The sequence below is a fragment of the Mesocricetus auratus genome, unplaced genomic scaffold, assembly GCF_017639785.1.
Source record: "Mesocricetus auratus isolate SY011 unplaced genomic scaffold, BCM_Maur_2.0 Super-Scaffold_4256, whole genome shotgun sequence".
NCBI lineage: Eukaryota > Metazoa > Chordata > Mammalia > Rodentia > Cricetidae > Mesocricetus > Mesocricetus auratus.
Window position 1 is genome coordinate 13,154,545 of NW_024429182.1, and position 18,731 is coordinate 13,173,275.

General features: G+C 45.3%; 1 protein-coding gene and 1 long non-coding RNA gene across 2 annotated transcripts in view; one reads left to right on the forward strand and one right to left on the reverse strand.

Moving 5' to 3' along the window:
• The window catches only part of Sorcs3 (sortilin related VPS10 domain containing receptor 3), a 609,591-nt gene that overhangs the window by 554,669 nt on the left and 36,191 nt on the right, over positions 1 to 18,731 (reverse strand). The window lies entirely within an intron of this gene.
• LOC121139394 lies at positions 10,953 to 14,371 on the forward strand. The gene is made up of 4 exons (XR_005876356.1): positions 10,953 to 11,067; positions 11,760 to 11,963; positions 12,350 to 12,519; positions 14,223 to 14,371. It is a non-coding gene; the product is annotated as an uncharacterized LOC121139394 (long non-coding RNA).

Genomic DNA, 18,731 nt, shown 5'->3' on the forward strand with positions numbered 1-18,731 from the left:
GGCTAAGTTTCTGGCTTTTATTTTAAATGTGGGGCTGGCTCCATGGAGTAGAGAGTAGCTACAGCCTTAGTGCCCTGGAGTACCACCCTGTGATATCAGTGGGATCTGTGCCTGGCCCTTATCCTGCTCCTCCCCACTGCATTTCATTTTAGTTTTGTTTTTGCAGACAATTTCTCTGTGTAACACCTCTGGCTGTCCTGGAACACCTCTGTAGACCAAACTGGTCTCAAACTCCCAGAGATCCACCCGCCTGTGCCTCCCAAGTGCCATAGAGGCACACACTATCACCGCCTGTTTCCATTTCATTGTTATGTGGCTATAAATCAAAAGCTCTACTGCCACAAACTGACCAATTAAACACGGAGCAGATGACCAATCAGAGATAACAATTCCCAGGATGAAAGTATAAAGATGAAGAAGAGAGAAAGAGAGAGGAAAAAAGTGACTGACTTCCATTGGTCCACATAGGCTCCAAATAAGCAGTGGTCACCTTTCTCAACCTAGAGGCTGCTGGGAAACGAAGCTAATACTGACAAAAGCGAGAAGTAGGAAGTAAAGAGAGAAGACACTGACTTATGACCACGCTGTGCCTCTAAACCTCAGTCTGCACTTTTTAGTGGAGCTTCTAGATGACGCTGGCTAGTTGTTTGCTTGCTTGCTCGTTGGTTTGTGTCCCTGTCCACCTACATATTCTTGATCACTACAGCAGGCACACACTCAAGCCATCTCATTTACCTGCACAGAGTGATGAAGGGACAGCAGGGGATGGCTTAGGGCATGTCACCTCTGCACAGCGTCACAGCCCAACACACACGAGTCAGAAATCTGAAATGCAACCGTAGGCATCACTTACAGTGAACACTGATTTGTGACATGGAAGGACTGCTCTTTGTCAACAGCCCTCTTGGACAGGCACTTAGTACATTTGTTTTTAGATCTCAGTGAGGAAAGAATTTAAAACAATTCTGAATACGCTAGCTATAACTGCATCCAGGTACACTTATTGCAGTAGGAGAATCTTCCATTTTTAAAAAAGCTTTTGGTATTTTTCATCTATTTACTTCTACTGTTTTCAGAAAATCAAGAATCTCTATTTTTCATGGCGCTTAAACATTTTGTGTTCAAGTTCTCTCCCTTTTTTAAAAAATGGTATTTTTCATAAAATATATTATTACAGCTTTCTGTTCCCCCAAGTTCTCCCAGGAACTCTGCATTTCCCCCACCCACCCAAATTTCTCTCTCATATGAGATAATGATAATATAATAATAATATAAAATCAAAATCAAACATGCCATACTAGAACAAAACAGAATAAAAAGACAGCAAGAAAAAGCACACAAAAAACACCCATAGGTACAAAAACACACATATTCACACACAGAGAAAACCCATAAAAATACAAAACTGGAGAGTATAATATATTTACAAAGGACCTATAAGAAAAAAACAAACAAAACCCAGAGACTGCATTCTAAGACAAAGAACCTCAAAAATGGCATTGGGTTCATTTTGTGTTGATCATCTCCTGCTGGGCATGGAACCTTTCCTAAACTGTGGTTTGTATAACCAGTGAAAGCCCATTCTAGAAAACTAATTTTTTCCTTTGCATGCAGTTATTAATCAGAAATGGCTTAGAGAAGGAGGCTTGTGTCAACTTCCCCTCTTGGTGCCGGGACTCCATCTGGCCCACAGCTACATAGGCCCTGTTCATGCTGCCAATCTCTGTGAGGTCACATGTGTGTCAGTCCTGCTGTGTTTAGAAGGCCTTGTTTCCCGTGTGCCCTCCATCCCCTCTGGCTTTTACAATCCTTTCCCACTTCTTCTTCCACAAGGTTCCTCGAGCCCTGGGAGGAAGAATTTTATGGAAACATCACATGTACGACTGTCAGTTGTAGGTTTCTGCATTGGCTCCTCCTGTCTACCACAGGAGGAAGTTTCTCTGATGATGGCTGAGCAAACCACTGATCTATAGCAGAATGTCATTAGGAGTCATTTTACTGATACATTCCCAGAACAGTAGCATTTGGTTTTCCCCTAGGTCTCTGGCCTATCTGGTTCTTGGTCACCTAAGCAGCATTGTGTATGGGTTCCATCTCATGGACCGTAAATGAAGTAAGACATTAGTTGGTTACACCCGCAAGCTCTATGCCACTGTTGCACAAGCACGTCTTGCAGGTAGCTCACCATGTAGACTAAAGGGCTTGTGGCTAGGCTGGTGTTTACCTTTCTGCTTTGGTAGCATGCAGAGTACCTTCCGGTACCATGGATACTAATCTGTAGGAATGGAGGCTCTCGGTAGGCTCCAGCTTGACTTCTCCATGTTCGATGGGTTACACGGGTGTTATCTTCAGCAATACGGCTTACCATCAGTTTGTGGAGAACCACCAACAGTCTTAGCAGTAATTTGTGTTCTCTGAGGGTTCCCGTGGGGGTCAACAACTTGATTAGATATAGCCCATTCCTGGTACTGGAAATTTCCCTTGGTGATGAGAAGTGTCCATTTGGGATCCCATCTCCCCAGTTATTTGGCAATTTCATTCAGATCATCTTTGTCTATGTATATATTTCATGAACCTTCTACTGTATTACGATAGTATTAGAATGTATCCATATAACCTCTTAAATGTTTTAGTTTCAGCAATCCTTCCCTGTGTCCCCTCCCTAGTCTCCCTCTTCTCCCCCACTCCCCATTTAATCTTCCCACTGCAGTCCACCATTTTATACATCTATAACTACCTATTCTATTCCCCTTCCTAGGGCGATCCTACACTCTATACCTAACCTGTGTGGTTAAATGGATTGCAATTTGCTCATGGAAGACTTAACAGCTAACCTCCACATATCAACAAATTGTACTCAAATTCTTAGAAGATTTCAACTAACACTGAGGACCCATATTAAAGTTCATTTCACCACCTCTACCTAACATCCCAAGAGCACGGAAAGTGGGTCTGCTCTTCCAGCTACGCCAGTGCGTTCCTTCTTCCACATGTGTCCACTGGCTCTTCCCACTCACCCTCACTCTCCCACCTCGCAGTCCTATACACCAATGCTCCCAAGTGTCTCCTGAACTGTGTGTAAGCGCTTGTGTGTGTATGTAAGTGCATGTGTGTAAGTGCATGTACATCTGTATAAGTGCATGTGCATGTAAGTGCATGCCCATGTGCGTAAGTTCATGTGCATGTGCGTAAGTGCATGTGCTTGTGTATAAGTGCATGTGCATGTGTGTGTAGGTGCATGTGTGTAAGTGAATGCACATGTGTGTAAGTGCATGTGCGTGTGTGTAAGTACATGTGCATGTTTGTAAGTGCATGTGCATGTGTGTAAGTGCCTGTATATTTGTGTGTAACCAAGTATATGTATGTGTAAGTGTATGTGCATGTGTGTGAAAGTGCATGTGTGTGAGCATATATATGGAGACCAGAAGTCAACACCAGGTATATCCTCAACCACTTTCTGCCTCTTTTTTTGTCTGTTTGATTTTTAATTGGCATCTGTCACTGAATCTGAAGAAGTAAGCTGGCTAGCATGCTCCAGAAATCAACTTGTGGGTGTCTCCCAGTGCGAGGATTACAGGTGTGTATTACCATACCCAGCTTTAATAGATTCTAAGGATCAAATGTAACTCCATATGCTAATGAGGAAAGCATTTTGTTAACTGAATCTTCTCCTCAGTCCCCGATTATGTTTCTTTTTAAACATTTTTGCAAGAATTTTGTACATAACTACTGTTTCTATATCATTCCCAACTACCCTTTATACCCTCTATCTCCTCCCATGCTCCCACTCTCTTTCAAATTCATGACTTCTGCTTTATTATCATCTCTCTCTCTCTCTCACACACACACACACACACACACACACACACACACGTGAGAGATAATAGATAGATGACAGGTAGACAGACAGACAGACAGACAGACAGACAGATGATGGAGAAGGTTCTTCTGTGTTCTTCTGTTTGTCTTATTGGTTGATGAATAAAACACTGATTGGCCAGGCAGGATGATAGGTAGGACTAGGAGACAAGGAGAATTCTGGGAAGTGTAGGCAGAGAGGAGTCATCATGTGATCCCAGGAAGTGATGTAGCTGGGCAGAATCAGAATATAAACAGGAAATCACTCTCTTCACTTCTCTGTAGAGATTGTGAGCCGTCATCATGTAGCGGGCAAAGGAGTTGCAGGTCTGGTAAGCCAAGACCATGTGGAATGGATTAGTAGTTACTGGTTAATAATTAACTCAGAGCCAGCCAATAAGAAACCCTAGTCACTGGTCAACAGTTTATAACTAATATAAGTCTTGTGTGTTCATTTGAGGCTGACACAGCAGTAGGCCCAGGCTGGCGGGAAGAGTTATTGTTATAGAGATACAGCCTACTGAGTCATTTAGTATAGTTCATATTTATTTATATTTAGGGATGACCACTTGGGACTGTGTAATCTACCAGGGGGATAACCCTGGTACAGACTGGCTCTCCCTTTTCAGCAGTCATTAACTGACTGTGGCTGTTCATATAGGGCTGGGGCCTTCTGAGATTTCCCCAATCCATGTTGGGATATCAACTGGTATTGTTTCTCAGTCCTGTTTGGGCCATTTCTTTTTATATGAAGTATTTCCCTTCTCCTCCTAAACACCTTGTAATTCAATTCATGAGGGCTGTTAAACAATGGCATGTTTGTATGCCTGTGTCAGAAGGTAAGATTGCCCATAAGCTAAACCACAATAGTGGCATGGAAAGTCTTCTAAACATCAAATACAAAATAATTTTTTAAAAAGCTCAACATGTATTTGCATGTGTTAAAGCTGTTTTGTGCTTGGCTCTATGAGACTATGTATGCTTGCCCGTATGTAAACACTTCAATATGCCTGTTGAGTTATCCGTTTTTTGCAGAGAACAGTACAGTGACTACAGACCAGGCAATTTGGGTCCACACCCTACTCCCCTCCTTAGTGCACTGTAACTCTGCATATGTCGTGAAACTCTGGTCTTTTGATCTGTGTCTGCACATTGGCCCACTAAAGTGAGTCCCGTTTTTCAAATGTTATTCAAAGGAACTAGGTGATTTGCTATAACGAAAGGCTGCTTAGTGGACTCAGGTGATCTGTGGCTTCCTGTGAAGAATTGATCTAACTAGAGGCCTTCCTGGAAACTTGCTCTTCTGAACATGTGGTAATATGGTACAAAAAAGGTGAAAGAAATCCAATGGTGATGACGGAAGCATCCCATGTGCTGGGTCTGTCTAGATTCCTAGGTAACGGGATTACAACAAGACCGTGAATATGCTGAATGACCTCATTAAGCCAGACTCTTCAGTTAAATGCATTAATACAGTTGTAAGTAACTACTATGTCACAGAGTGTATTCTGGATGCATTTTAAAATGAATTATTCATATGCAATCATGCCCAGTGCTTATTTACATGTTAGGGGCTAAGCACCAGGTCATTGACACCTGTTTGATTTGAAAGAGTACCTTTTTTGGAACGTCTAAACAGTTATGAATATTTTAACTGGTTTGGGTACTAGGTCAGGAATCATGGAAGAGGGAGCTCACATCAAACCTAGACCCTAAAACTCCAAAGAACACTGCAGGTATCCTAGGATAAGTGAGAAAAAAATCCCACTATCTAACAGAGGCTCTTTCTATGGCATAAAGCACATACAAGAGGACCAGAGACTAGCCAATGAGGGTGATGCTATTCTTATGTAAGAGAAGATCTGTGTGCCGGGACTCCATCCTTGTTCAGATCCTTATATGATGCTCAGTTCACTCTGAGAAGTCAGTGCCTGGGCCTGTGCTCAGAGGAGCTACAACCCTTCTGTCTTATCTCAAGCTGCATATGCTCTTCAACTGGACACAAGAGTTATCCATTCATGCTTACTGACCATCCAACCCTGTGTAAGTGAGGAGACACGTTTAAGAGGCATGCTGAATGTGTTGGCAGGGACATTTCCTTCAGCATGGTTAGCTGTGCTGAAATGTGTGGAGGGACTGGGAAGATGGCTCAGCTAGGAACAGTCCTTGTTGTCTAAGCAAGAGAACCCAAATTTGAAACCTTAGCAATAGTGTGGAAAAAGAAAACTAGACATGACATATGCCTGTAACCCAAGCATTGGGAGGGGGGGAGGCAGACAGATTCTGGGGACTGGCTGGCCAGTCACGTTACTTAAACGGCAAGCTCTAAGTTCAGTGAGAGACCCTGTCTCAAAAAATGAGGTCGATGCAGTATCCTCCTCAGGTCCATGGAAGGCCACCTGCACACAAACACACAAAAGCATATACACAGTACATGTACACACAAAATATAAGGGGAAAGACAAGGAGAAAAGGAGGAGAAGGGCAGGGCAGAGCAAAGCAAAGCCAGAGGAAAAAAAATCACATAAACAGACTGTCACTGAGCAGCTGTCTATTTATTTTAAAATACCAAACTGACAAACATTTGATACATTCAAAAGTGTACTGTGACTATTTAATATGTAGATTCCTGCATTATCCTCAAATTAAAATCCATCATGACCACTCATGTTGTGCATCAAATTCCAGAACTTTCTTCATCTCACAACTCAAAGTGTGTGTGCCCCTTGACCAGCATCTCTCCATTTCTCCCACCTCTGCCCTGACAGCTGCCATGCTGCTCTCTGCTACTATGGGGTCAACACTTTAAGATTCATAGAGTATTTATTACTCTGTTTGGCATATCTCATTTAGCAGAAGATGCCCGAGTTTCATTAATTTTGCCGCATGTGAGGGATTTCTTTTATTTTGTACCTGAAAAATATTCCATTCTGTGGATGTACCACAATTCCATCATATCCATTCATCATATCCATTCATCCATCAGTGGGAACTTGCGCTGCTTTGGTACCTCAGCTATTGTGAGCAATGCAATGCAGGTCACTGTAAACAAACTCAGTGCAGCTGTCCAGTGGACTAGTTCACACAAGCAGTACAAAGAAAGAAGTATAACAATTTTTTATAGACCCAGGTCTAAAGGAATGTCCTTTGAGAACAAGGGAGAGAAAATGCAAGCTACACAGGAGAAATCATGAAAGGATTCATTTATTGAATGCATACATGTGTACACACGCACAGAGACAGACACATGTAATTATGAATCTATACACATATAACATTTGGTATATAGAGAACAGCCAAGGTAATTACCAACTAACTTGTGACAATGATTGCCCCAGAATGACAGGACTCTGCCTGGTAGCTGAGATGTAAAGAGGCCTTTCACGATTACATCATATAGTTTAGAAATGCACACTCCTGCCTATTCATTTGTTACTCCAACTACAAGTACCTTCAAAGATCTTTTTCTTTGAAATGTTTAATAGAGCTTCTTCCCTTGTCAGGCTAATATCCTAACCACTCTCACTGGTAACCATTAACTAAACACTTTAACACTCCGCAAACATCTGATTGGGATACACACACACACACACACACACACACACACACACATACACACACACCTATTGCATTATTAATTTCCTCATTGATGCCTCACTTAACTAAATTTGTTGAATCTCTTCCTATATGTGAACACGTCTTTGGGACGATTCTCTCCCAAAGCACAGAAAAGAAAAGCATTATGATTAAATTCAGTTGCACTCGCCTGTCTGTCTTCTATTAAAGGAGTCTGGTGTGAATCAATAGGGGGTCTGCCTTCAAATCTCTCAAGAATTTCCATTGTGTATTGAGCCCTGATCAATGACTTCATACTCAATATTGTACTATCCATTCAGAAAATCTGCCTTCTCTGGGAGTTCCTATGAAAAGTGAAAGCCAATAAAATACAAGGCACATTTATGGAGGACAATATCCCATTTTACAAGTGCTAGACCAGGTATGGAAAGCAAAGATTGCATTAAATTATCACAGTTATCCTGGGTTGGGAACACAGGTCTCAGAGTCACGGTTTTACATGTAGAGGCTTAAGTAGTGAGGAAAGTTCTAAGGACCAGCACCGAGTAGAGAGGAGGCTGCAGGAATGGGTAAGTTGATGCATGCATCCTCGGAGAGGCCTATACTCATCCCTGAACAGCTCTTGGCTAGGCTTGCAGTGAAATTACCAAGGGATATAGGTTCCCCTCAGGGAGCAGACATGACCTGGGCTAGGAAGCTTTCATGGGGTAAGAACATACTCCTTTGCCCAACTCCCCAAAACTGAAAACAACTGAAGTGCACCTTAAAGGGCAGATCTTGTGAGGCACCACAGCTCCCCCTATATTCAAAATTCTAATACCCAAATCCTAAAGTAAGGACATAGACACTGGGAGAAACTGAATTACTAAACCAAGGTAACCCAGAGGTACAGAACGTGGATTTCCAAGGATCTCCACATCCCCTGTACCATGTCAACTTCCTAAACTGTATATCCACTTGAGGAGTCAAATTCAGGCATCATATTTCACTCTTAACACCTGAATTTCACTTACCCATGGAAAAGGGGAGGAGAAAAGCACTCTGGAATCTAATCTTAAAGGGAATCTATCAACATTAAATATCTGCAGTAAACACTGAAGAGAAACTTCCCTAACAGACACATGGATAATCAAGGTTCCATTGCTTTGTAATTACCAGCTACCTGGTGCCCGGTGCAGGCAACCCTACTCTTACTGATCTCTTACTGATGAGGGGGTTGATTCTAAATGCATGCTTTATAAAACAAACCCCAACTATTCTACTTCATTTCCACTCTCCATGTCCGATAATAAACTACCAAAAATAGAAGCATCACAGCATAAGCTGGATGAGAGAAGGCACATTCTGGAGCACAGAGGAAGAGAATAAAACAGGAGAAGGGAAAAGGAAAGACTGCTCAGTGTAAGATGTTCCCAATCAAGGAATAATGGGCATCAAATCTTGGATCCATCAGTTACCCTGTAACCTGTAAAGCCTGGACATGTTCTTGAAGCCCTTTTGCTAAGTGTGTAAAGGCTTCCATAGAGTCGTGGAAATGAGAAAGGTCACGACATGAACATTCAGTATTGGGCACATACAAGGTGGGGACCTACGGATCATCAGTTGTCTTGGTGTTACTGTCTGGGATGCTGTTATGATTAGCACACCTAATCCCATTAATATTGCTCAAAAACCTGACAGGATGTGGGTAGAGTTTTCCTGAACTTTCTGCAAATCAGCTTAGCTTATACATGGCTCTGCTTTCTTATTTTTGAAAACATCCTTTACAATGGAAAGACCTCCCCCAAATAAATCTGTCCTCTCTTGCATGCCATCGGCTCTGTGGTGGCCCCTGAGAAGGCCTTAAGCTCTTGCTCATTACCAGCGTATGAAGTTCACACACTTTGCACTCCTCAGTATCCTCACTTGGCAATCCCCAGTCTGAAGCTCAGTAAAGCTGCATGGCCTTCTGCCTTCAGGAGTTAAGAATGAGGAAGGACTACACTGATGTTTCCTAATCTGCTGGGGAAGCTTCCTGGATCTGCTGGACAACAGAGCTCACCTGAGCACTGTTAAATTGATGGGCGAGCCTCTTAAGCATCTGAATCCCTGGGGTTTCTGTGTGTGTGGAGAAGTCATGTCAGAGCATTAGCAATGGCCCTGGAGAGAACAGTGCTGCTGTGTGGGCCTCAAACAATCTATACCACACTCCTCATTCAGGGAACTTCTTGTCAAGAATGCTGATTCTGCTGACTCGGGTTCTTTGGAGTGGCAGAAACCGCATCCTTATTGTTTCAAGACCATTATGTATCTTTCTCTGGGCTGCAATGATGGCCATGCTCAAGGAAAAGAGACGTGCTTTTCTATATAGCCTTCGTAATCACGACTTTATTAACGAATCCACCTAACCTTTGACATTTGCCCCTACATTCCTCTAATTTTCACATAGTAGTTAATGAATCCTTTTATTTAATGTTGGAAATGTATATCCTATGAATGTCACTTGAGATAATTATTTTCGTTCAATGAACATGGAGCACCTACTATGTGCCCATTCTATGTAGCTATATGAAGGACTAAGAAACAGAAGCCATAGTCAGTCTTTCAAGACCTCATTGTAGGTCCTTCATCTGTCTTGGCTGAAAGCTCCAGAAACACTCTGTGTCTCCCACTGCCTGAATCTCTAAGACATCTGTGGTCCAGACATATGTCTGAGAGAAGGACATTCCATCTCCTTCCTCTGCAACTGTGTTCCTTTGCCCAACCCCAACCCTACCTCTGGTATCACATCCTCTTCATCCAGTATGCCCTTCCTCGACTGATTAGGGAGGACCAATTCCTTTCCTGGATTCATAGGAATAATTCTATATCCTAACGTTTTCAAAGTCTCGGGTGTTGGGGGGGCTGTATCCTCAACTGGACTTACGAACATCTTGACGGTGTCTATACTACAAGAGGGGAAAAACACTTCTTTAGGGAAGGGGTAAACTCTAATGCAGAAAGCAAATACACACCACAGTCAATTAGCGTGCATCAGAATGATTGAAAGCTACATCACGAGAAGGTGGAGAGGTCCAGATTAGTACCTGCTCTCTGTCCTCAGTCAGCACAAGAGATGGAAACAAAGGGCCACATCAGGCCTGTGCTGTCCTCAAGGCCAAGGCCAGACGCTCCAGAGCAGACCAAGGATAGGACACCCAGGAGTTTCAGCCATTGGTGCTGAAACAGGAAGGTGAGGCCTGGCTGAATTTTTATATCTCCTTCATTGGAGTTTATCAGGAAGATCAGTCTCTTTCTGTTTCTTTTCATCTTTAAAAATTGCCAAACACTCCCCACAAACAGCATCCTACACTGGCCTTTTCATTCTCCTTCCATCAGCACCCCCATCATGGGTTCACAACCCAATTGCTAATGCGGTAGGCCAGCTTGAGTCTGATAGGACCACCTGTCTCCATGTGAATAGAATTCCTCCATTTGGTTGCCATGACACCACAGGGTGTTAGGGATCTCTGGCCTTGTTACTATGTAGAATCCTTCCTTCTATATCCATCACTACAAGTCAGGAGAGCAATGGTTCTGCAAGTCAAGCTGACTGCAGTATAACCCAAACCTTCTACCCGAACACTGTCCTAAGAGACTCAATGATCATAACAGGTGAGATTACAAACCTGGACTTTTCAAATCTACGTCAGAGCATGGGCTAGATAGTTCAGCAGAATGTAAATATGCTGGCCAACATGCCTTAAAATGAGTTCCACAGAGTTTGATCCCTGGGACAAACAGAGTGGAACCCACTCCCACAAGCTGTTCTCTGATCTTCTCAGGTGTACCATGGTCTGTGTGTATACACACACACACACACACACACACACACACACAATAAAGAAAGAGAGAAAGAGAGAGAGAGATAGAGAGGGAGGGAGAGATAGAGGGAGGGAGGGAGGGAGGAAGGAAGGAAGGAAGGAAGGAAGGAAGGAAGGAAGGAAGGAAAGAAAGAAGGAAATAAGGAAGAAGGCGGGGCGTTGGTGGCGCACGTCTTTAATCCCAGAACTCGGGAGGCAGAGGCAGGAGGATCTCTGTGAGTTTGAGGGCAGCCTGGTCGACAGAGTGAGCTTCAGGACAGCCTCCAAAACAATACAGAGAAACCCTGTCTCTAAAAAACAACAAAAAAAGAAAGAAAGGATAAATAAGTAGACGTAAAATTTTGTATCTGAAGAATACATGCAGTGTTCTTTTCTATAAAAGAGTTACTAAGTGTGGATAACATAAGGGACCCATCAGCATAGCCTTACCTGGTGCTCGAGATGCAGTCAAGGGTCAATAGTGTCCATCTGTGCCATGATTAGAGAGAAAGGACCTACTGACCACTCCTCTCCTGGCTGAACTCAATATTCCCATGACGCTGAACAAGGAAGAGGAGACGCATGCTATCGGGATGACTTGTCTTTGTACACAGCTATGAGGCTCCTGACCCCTCCAAAGCCATCTCTCTGAATTAATATCCAGAGAAGGTCTGGCTATGATGGAGCACGAGGCACCCAGGTGAGAAGGTAAGAGCTCCGAGTCTTGTGTGTAATGCCAGCCCTGCCTCCAGCTATGCCCTGGACAGAGCACTTCTCATAAGCAGTGTTTCTGCATCTGTACAGTGTGGGTTCTAAAGAAAAGCTGTCCCGGGGCCTTTTCAAAAGTGACATTCACCACTTACAGGGACCTCTGACCCGGGGCCTTTTCAAAAGTGACATTCACCACTTACAGGGACCTCTGACCCGGGGCCTTTTCAAAAGTGACATTCACCACTTACAGGGACCTCTGACCCGGGGCCTTTTCAAAAGTGACATTCACCACTTACAGGGACCTCTGACCCAGCTTTCCTGAGTGGTGCAGGGCAAACTGTAGCTGCCAGAAACTGAGTTCTCAAAACATGCCTTCTCTGCAGGAGAAATGAGCCTGAATATTGGGGAGCCACACCGCTATCTGGGGAATGTGCCAGTTTCCCTACCGGAGGTTCAGGTAGGAGGAGTGGCTAAGTGGAAAGTGAAAGAGTTGGACTGTGAAGGCACTCTTACTAACCAAAGAAACCCAGGGAGCCAGAGCTCATGTGCCCAGGTAGGAAAAACAAGGAAACGTAACTGGATGAGGGGTCATTTTTTTTATGTATATAGTTGCCTGTGTGCTGTGCACACTCCTGGTGTCCACAGAAGCCATAGACGGTATCAGATCGCCTGGAACTGGAGTTACAGATGATTGTGAGCTTCCGTATGTGTGCTGGGAATTGAACCTTAGTCCTCTGTAACAGCAGCCAGTGCTCTTAATTGCTTAGCCATCTCTCTAGCCCCAAGAAGCCATTTAATGTCCTCAAATGCTGGCATTTCTAAGTGAAACATGCCTAGCCCACTGCATAGATGCTGATCACAAGGGGCCAAGGCCAGGTTGCACAGCTCACACAGCCTACCCTGGTGGTTCCTGTCCCTGGAGACGCAAGGCCATGCTGCTGAGGGCTGGCTACCTCACCCTCACCGTAGCTCTGTGGGGTGGGTAAGAGCCCGAACTGTATACCATCAGGTAACCAAGGATGTGTCGGCATCCCACATACATTAGATACCTAGGAAAGGCAGTCACAGAGGGGCTTTGAAAGAGGAAAGGAGAGAATGAAACAGGAAAGGAGGAAGAGAGGAGAGAAGAGGAGGAAGCAGAGAAAAACTCGGAACAAAGCACACACTGACATGGGCAAGCTCTGGGGTGCACTGGCATTTTCTTCCAAGAACCAAATAGAATCCCTGCTTCTGTGCTCCTGCCACAGAGAACGGTGACGTGGAGCATATCACATGCTGCTGCTAGCTGCCCACAGCCGGCTGGCAGAAGCTACAGTTGGCAAGTGCTGATTCACAGGGCCCTTAGCTTGCACACGCGCAGGCTTCTGTGCCAAGGCTGGGTACACATGAACACGCAGGCATACACAGCCCACTCCTGGACAGCTCCTCCCTGCTTAGCTTCCAGCATGTGGGCTGCTGGTCCATGGTCTGCACTGCATGGACATCTGTCTCCCTCACCCGCCTCTGCAACTCCCCTAGTCAGGACCAAGATGAAGGAGGCAGCCTCAGGCCCTGCTTCTAGGGTACTGACTGAGGACCAAGAGGCAAAATGCAAGACACCCAGTCAAACCTGAATTCCTAATAAACAACACATTTCTCTTCATTTTATTTATTTATTTATTTATTTATTGGTTTTTTGAGACAGGGTTTCTCTGTATTGTTTTGAAGGCTGTCCTGGAGCTCGCTCTGTAGACCAGGCTGGCCTCGAACTCACAGAGATCTGCCTGCCTCTGCCTCCCGAGTGCTGGGATTAAAGGTGTGCGCCACCGACGCCCGGCTCTCTTCATTTCCATTTGCCGAGGCTATGGCTATTGTTACTAATGGCACAAGTGTACAGTTCTCTCTTGCCGTCCCTGAAGTTGCATGTGAGGTGGAGGCAGCATGACACTCTGACCTCGGTAAGATTGTTGGCACCCATGCTTACAGATGATGTGGCTAATGCTTAGAGCTTGCCTGAGGACACACACAGCCAGGAAGTTCTGTCTTGAGACCAAGGCTTGGACTCCAAAGTCGGTACCCTCTGGGGACAGGCAATAGGGTCCAGTGGTGACAGTGAGCTCTCATAGCCAAGTTACTGTTGGCAGTCTGAAGCCTGGGGCTCTTTCCCTCCTGGCCTGGTTCTGTTTAGTACCCACCTCACACCCAAGACGGTGCCCACATTCAGGTGAGAACCTCCACAGACCCCTCCTCCTCCTCACTCTGTGCTCATATTTCCAGGGGCCTCTCCCAGACACTTCAGTGTGGGCTGTCACATGCAGAGAAGAAGCGGGTTGTCCGTCACTAAAGAAAACAGTCACAAGAGTGTGGGCACCTACTTTCTAGAAAGGGCTACTGTCTGCCTGGAGATGGTAAAATGAGTTGAAAGAATGGAACCGTTCCTAGTGTACATCAATACCTCATTACCCAGGTCAGTCTGGCCAGATGAAAACTGAAGTCTGAGTCATGGGCACCGACCTTAGACGGGCTGAGAAGAACGTCTTGGGAGTGGGGAGATTTGAGACTGGAATAGATGAAGGCATAAAATGGAGGGATAGAGTGGGGGAGGATGGGCAGATGAGTAGACATTTAGCTAGCTGGATGGGTGGGTAGATGGATGGCCAGATGGGTAGGTGGACCAGTGCATGGAGAAAGGGTGAGCTTGCAACCTTAAAGAAGACTGCGAGGTACCTGAAATTCCTCCCCGGAGTGTGGCTCTTTTCTGTCATGTTCAGTAAAAGGTTTTAAAGGCAGGGAGAGGAGAGGCAGGTATAGGAAAAGTTAAGCAGAGAGAAAGACAAATGTGTGGAAATGCAGCAGTGTGGCCTTCCTAACTCAGTGGCTCTGTCCAAGGTTCCTGAACAGTCCTGGCTGCCACAGAGGCAGAGATGGCCATTGCGACACTAGATTTTCATCTCTATGATTTACTGGCCGTGGGTGTTCTGGAGCTCACGACAATCACTTATTTGTCACTTTCTGTTTCCAGGAGACTGGGACAAGGGTGAGTCAGGAGGGTGAAGTCACCGTAGTCTGAGTCTGCAGCATCTGGTGGGTCCTCTCCAACACCTTCTGTACCCCCGCCCCCAGGCCCAGGCTGGTCACCACGGCTCCAAGTCATTCTTCCACACCCAAAACACCACTTCCCCAAACTGAGGCACAGAGAACACCCCCACATTGCGCACACATGCCTGCAGGAACACTACACTCCTGCTTGGAGCCTCATTTTCTACCCTCCAGCCCTGATCGTCACCATGACAGAGACACTGATGGGATAAGGAAGGGATCAGGGCCATGTCCTTTAAAAGATACTTACGCCGTCTCTGCCTGATCCTACCTACCTTCACCTCATTCCAGGATGCAAGAACTCAGGGCCATGGGAAGAAAGGGGACCATAAATGGGTCAGGAAAAAGGTGACACTGATCCCAAAGAGGAAGGTGAATCCGCAAAGGAAGCCAAGAAAGCAAATGCAAAATCTATCCCACCTCACTAGAGACTAGGGGACATTTATAGAAAGGAACCAGTGACATTTACAGGTGAAACTATGGAGGTAAGTCCTGCTAAAACATCAGGCCTGTGCAATAATGTTGTAGTTTTCACAAACCCAGCCAGACCCTTTATGGAAAAGTACTAAGCACAGACAGGTCTTTGTGAGTGAGTGAGAGAGAGAGAGAGAGAGAGAGAGAGAGAGAGAGAGAGAGAGAGAGAGAGAGAGAGAGAGAGAGAGAGAGAGTGTGTGTGTGTGTGTGTGTGTGTATGTGTGTGTACACTTCGGGGTCAGACATAAAATGGTCAAAGGAAATCCAGTATACTAAGGAAGACATTGATGAGCTGAGGAGCTTGGGATCTGTAGCTCAAACACAGACAAGAGATGGAATGTAAGTCACAACTGCCACACACAGGTGACCCTTGCAGCTGCTGCCTCTCCACCCAGACTGGCCACCAGAGACAACTCTAGGCTCACTGGCACCATACTCTCTCTTAAAAGAAAGCACTTGTAGGTGGTGTTAGATACTTCTGTACAGTAAAAGGATTTGGGGGTCAAGGGGACTCTAGAAGGATTGATAAGCCCAACTTTGGACACAGAAAACTGTCTCTCCTTTGTGTCTTGCAGATGAAGTCCATTTCTCCCTATTCCCAGAGTGCTTGTTTCTAGCCTCTTTGAGGGCTTAATGAGCTACGTGCCCACTCGATTGCTTCTCCATCACTCCAACTATTTATCAATGCTAATGCTTATTGATGATTTTCTAAATACCCATCACCATGTTCTTTGCAAGTACTAGCTCATGCAATGCCTAAGTACCATGTAAGATTTGTACCATTGTCACTATCACTTTCCAGATGGGACATATGAGTACTAAGAAAAAGGCAGACTTCAGGAGTGGACAGAGCAGAGCAGGTCCCCATCAGAGTGCTGCAAGAGTTAGAAAAGAGCTCCATTGCCTCTTGCTGCAGAGTTAGCACCCATGAGGAGCACACAGTGAATACTTGATAAATGGTAAACAAATGGAAGAAGAGGGAGGGAGGGAACAAGGTTTTCTGACTCTGTGGCACTATTATAAAGGATGCAGCCATGCCACAAACTACGACAAACAATAAACGAAGCCAATGAAAATAACCATTAAGGACTGACAAGGGCTTCATTCACTGGCACATGGCAAGTCTACTCCACTAATGTGGATTAAAGGTAGATACCATGATCCCTGAGGCACGGCTGAAGAGCGAATGCTCACAGTGCTTCACTTGTCCAGGGCCCTCCCTGGAAAGAGGCAAGAACAAGGGGCCCCATAGTTAATCTGACCACTGGAAAGTCTCTACCTTGAATTCTGGAGTCTTCAAGACCCAGTTCTTATGTTACCTCACCCATGAATTATCTGAGCGGATTCTCTGACTCTACAAAACTTTCTACAAAACCCCAGCATGGAACTCTTTAGGCTTCATAAGGCTCTTTCCACAATGAGAAAGTCCAGAGATTGCTATCATGTATTTCACACAGAACCCTGAGCCCAACAAGGGGAAGGCAGTCACATGGCACCGTTGACGGAGCAAGCCGGTTGGTTGCCCATCAGCTGTCCAGTGGGACTCATAAGGATTGCAGAGGGTCCCTTTCTAGAGCTTGACATCTACCAGGGCTGCTCAGCTTGTCTCCTCTGAATTCTAAGGCTAGGCACCCCATAATTACCACATCTAGCTTTTCCATCTCCCTCCAGGCAGTTGGTGGCTAGACAAGTGACAAACACCAGCTGACACCAAAAAAAAAAAAAAAAAAAAACCACACAGGAGGCGTCATCAGCAGAATGTCAAATGGGTGGAGGTGACCTTCTCCTCTGCCCAGCTCAGGTCTCACGCTGAGAGAAGACACTGCCCAAAAGCTGCATGGGCTCTTGCCCTTCATCCCATGAAGAAAACGAATGAAGACCTGCCAGGCATCTGGGGCTCACTCTAGGCATAGCTTTTCTGAATCCAAAGCACTGAGAGGCATCCGCATTCTGGCCCTCACAAGGCTAGTAGTTCCTAAGGTTCCTGAGCCAGTGTTCTACTGCTGTGAAGAGACACCATGACCATGGCAACTCTTAGGAAAGAAAACATTTAATTGGGGCTTGTGGTGGCACACAAGCAGACATGGTGCTGCAGGAGCTGAGGGTTCTCCTTTCAGATCTGTAGGCAGCAGAGGAGGAGAGGAGAGAGGAGACGAGAGAGAGAGAGAGAGAGAGAGAGAGAGAGAGAGAGAGAGAGAGAGAGAGAGAGAGAGAGAGAGAGAGAGAGAGAGAGAGAGAGATTGGGCCAATTCCAGTGACACACTTCCTCCAACAGGATCACCCCTCCTAGTAGTGCCACTCCCTGGTGACCAAGCATTCAAATCTATGATCCTATGGGGGCCCTTCTTATTCAAAACCCTCTCAAAGTTATTGTTTGGGTACAGGGCCCCAAATTATCAAAGCTTTCTCCTGTTGAGCCCTCTTTGGTTTTCTGGAGCCTTCAAAACCCAGGCCCCATGTTTTCCTGACCTGGGTAGCTCTTACAGAGGTGCTGAGAGACAGACAGAGTAAAGTCCTAGGACATTTAGACCTTCCTCTAAGCTCATTGAAGATATGGCCCAAAGCTTGATAAGACACCCTGAGCAGGAAAATCCCCAGAACCCTGGCTAAGAGCCAACAGCCTGCAAGTTGTTCATGATGTCACCCAGGATAAGATGTAGTCTTGGCTACACTTGGGAGCAGAAGGCAGAAGGCTTCAGTCCCTCCCTCATGAACACCTGCTCCCAGCATCAGTCCCTGGCTTGTGTCAGGAACCCAAGTCCATCTCAACCCCACTCCTGACACCAAACATAGAATATCTGAGATTCCTAACCCAGGCATCATTTTGAATGAAGACTATTCCGCATGGATGCCCATTCTCCAAAGGCTTAGAAGCATGTACATTGTGAACAAAGGCATATGTCATGCAATTTGTCCAACAATCTCTACCCAGCTCCAGAGCAGGGCAGGATGCACTAACCAAATCTGTGAGGTTGACTTGAGGGCTTCACCTGAGTCACATAGTAGGTGTCCTCCTGCCAGGAGTCACATTAAACCTAAAAGGACATTTTAAAGTAACAGCTAACCTGCAGAGTACTTACCAAGATCTCAGCTTGCTTTAGACTTTCACAGATGCCTATAGCAGACAACCTTGTATGCAGAGAAACTGGTTCAACTTCACAGTCACAGGCCTTGGCTCATATTTGTTCATTCACCAAAAAACTATCATGATGG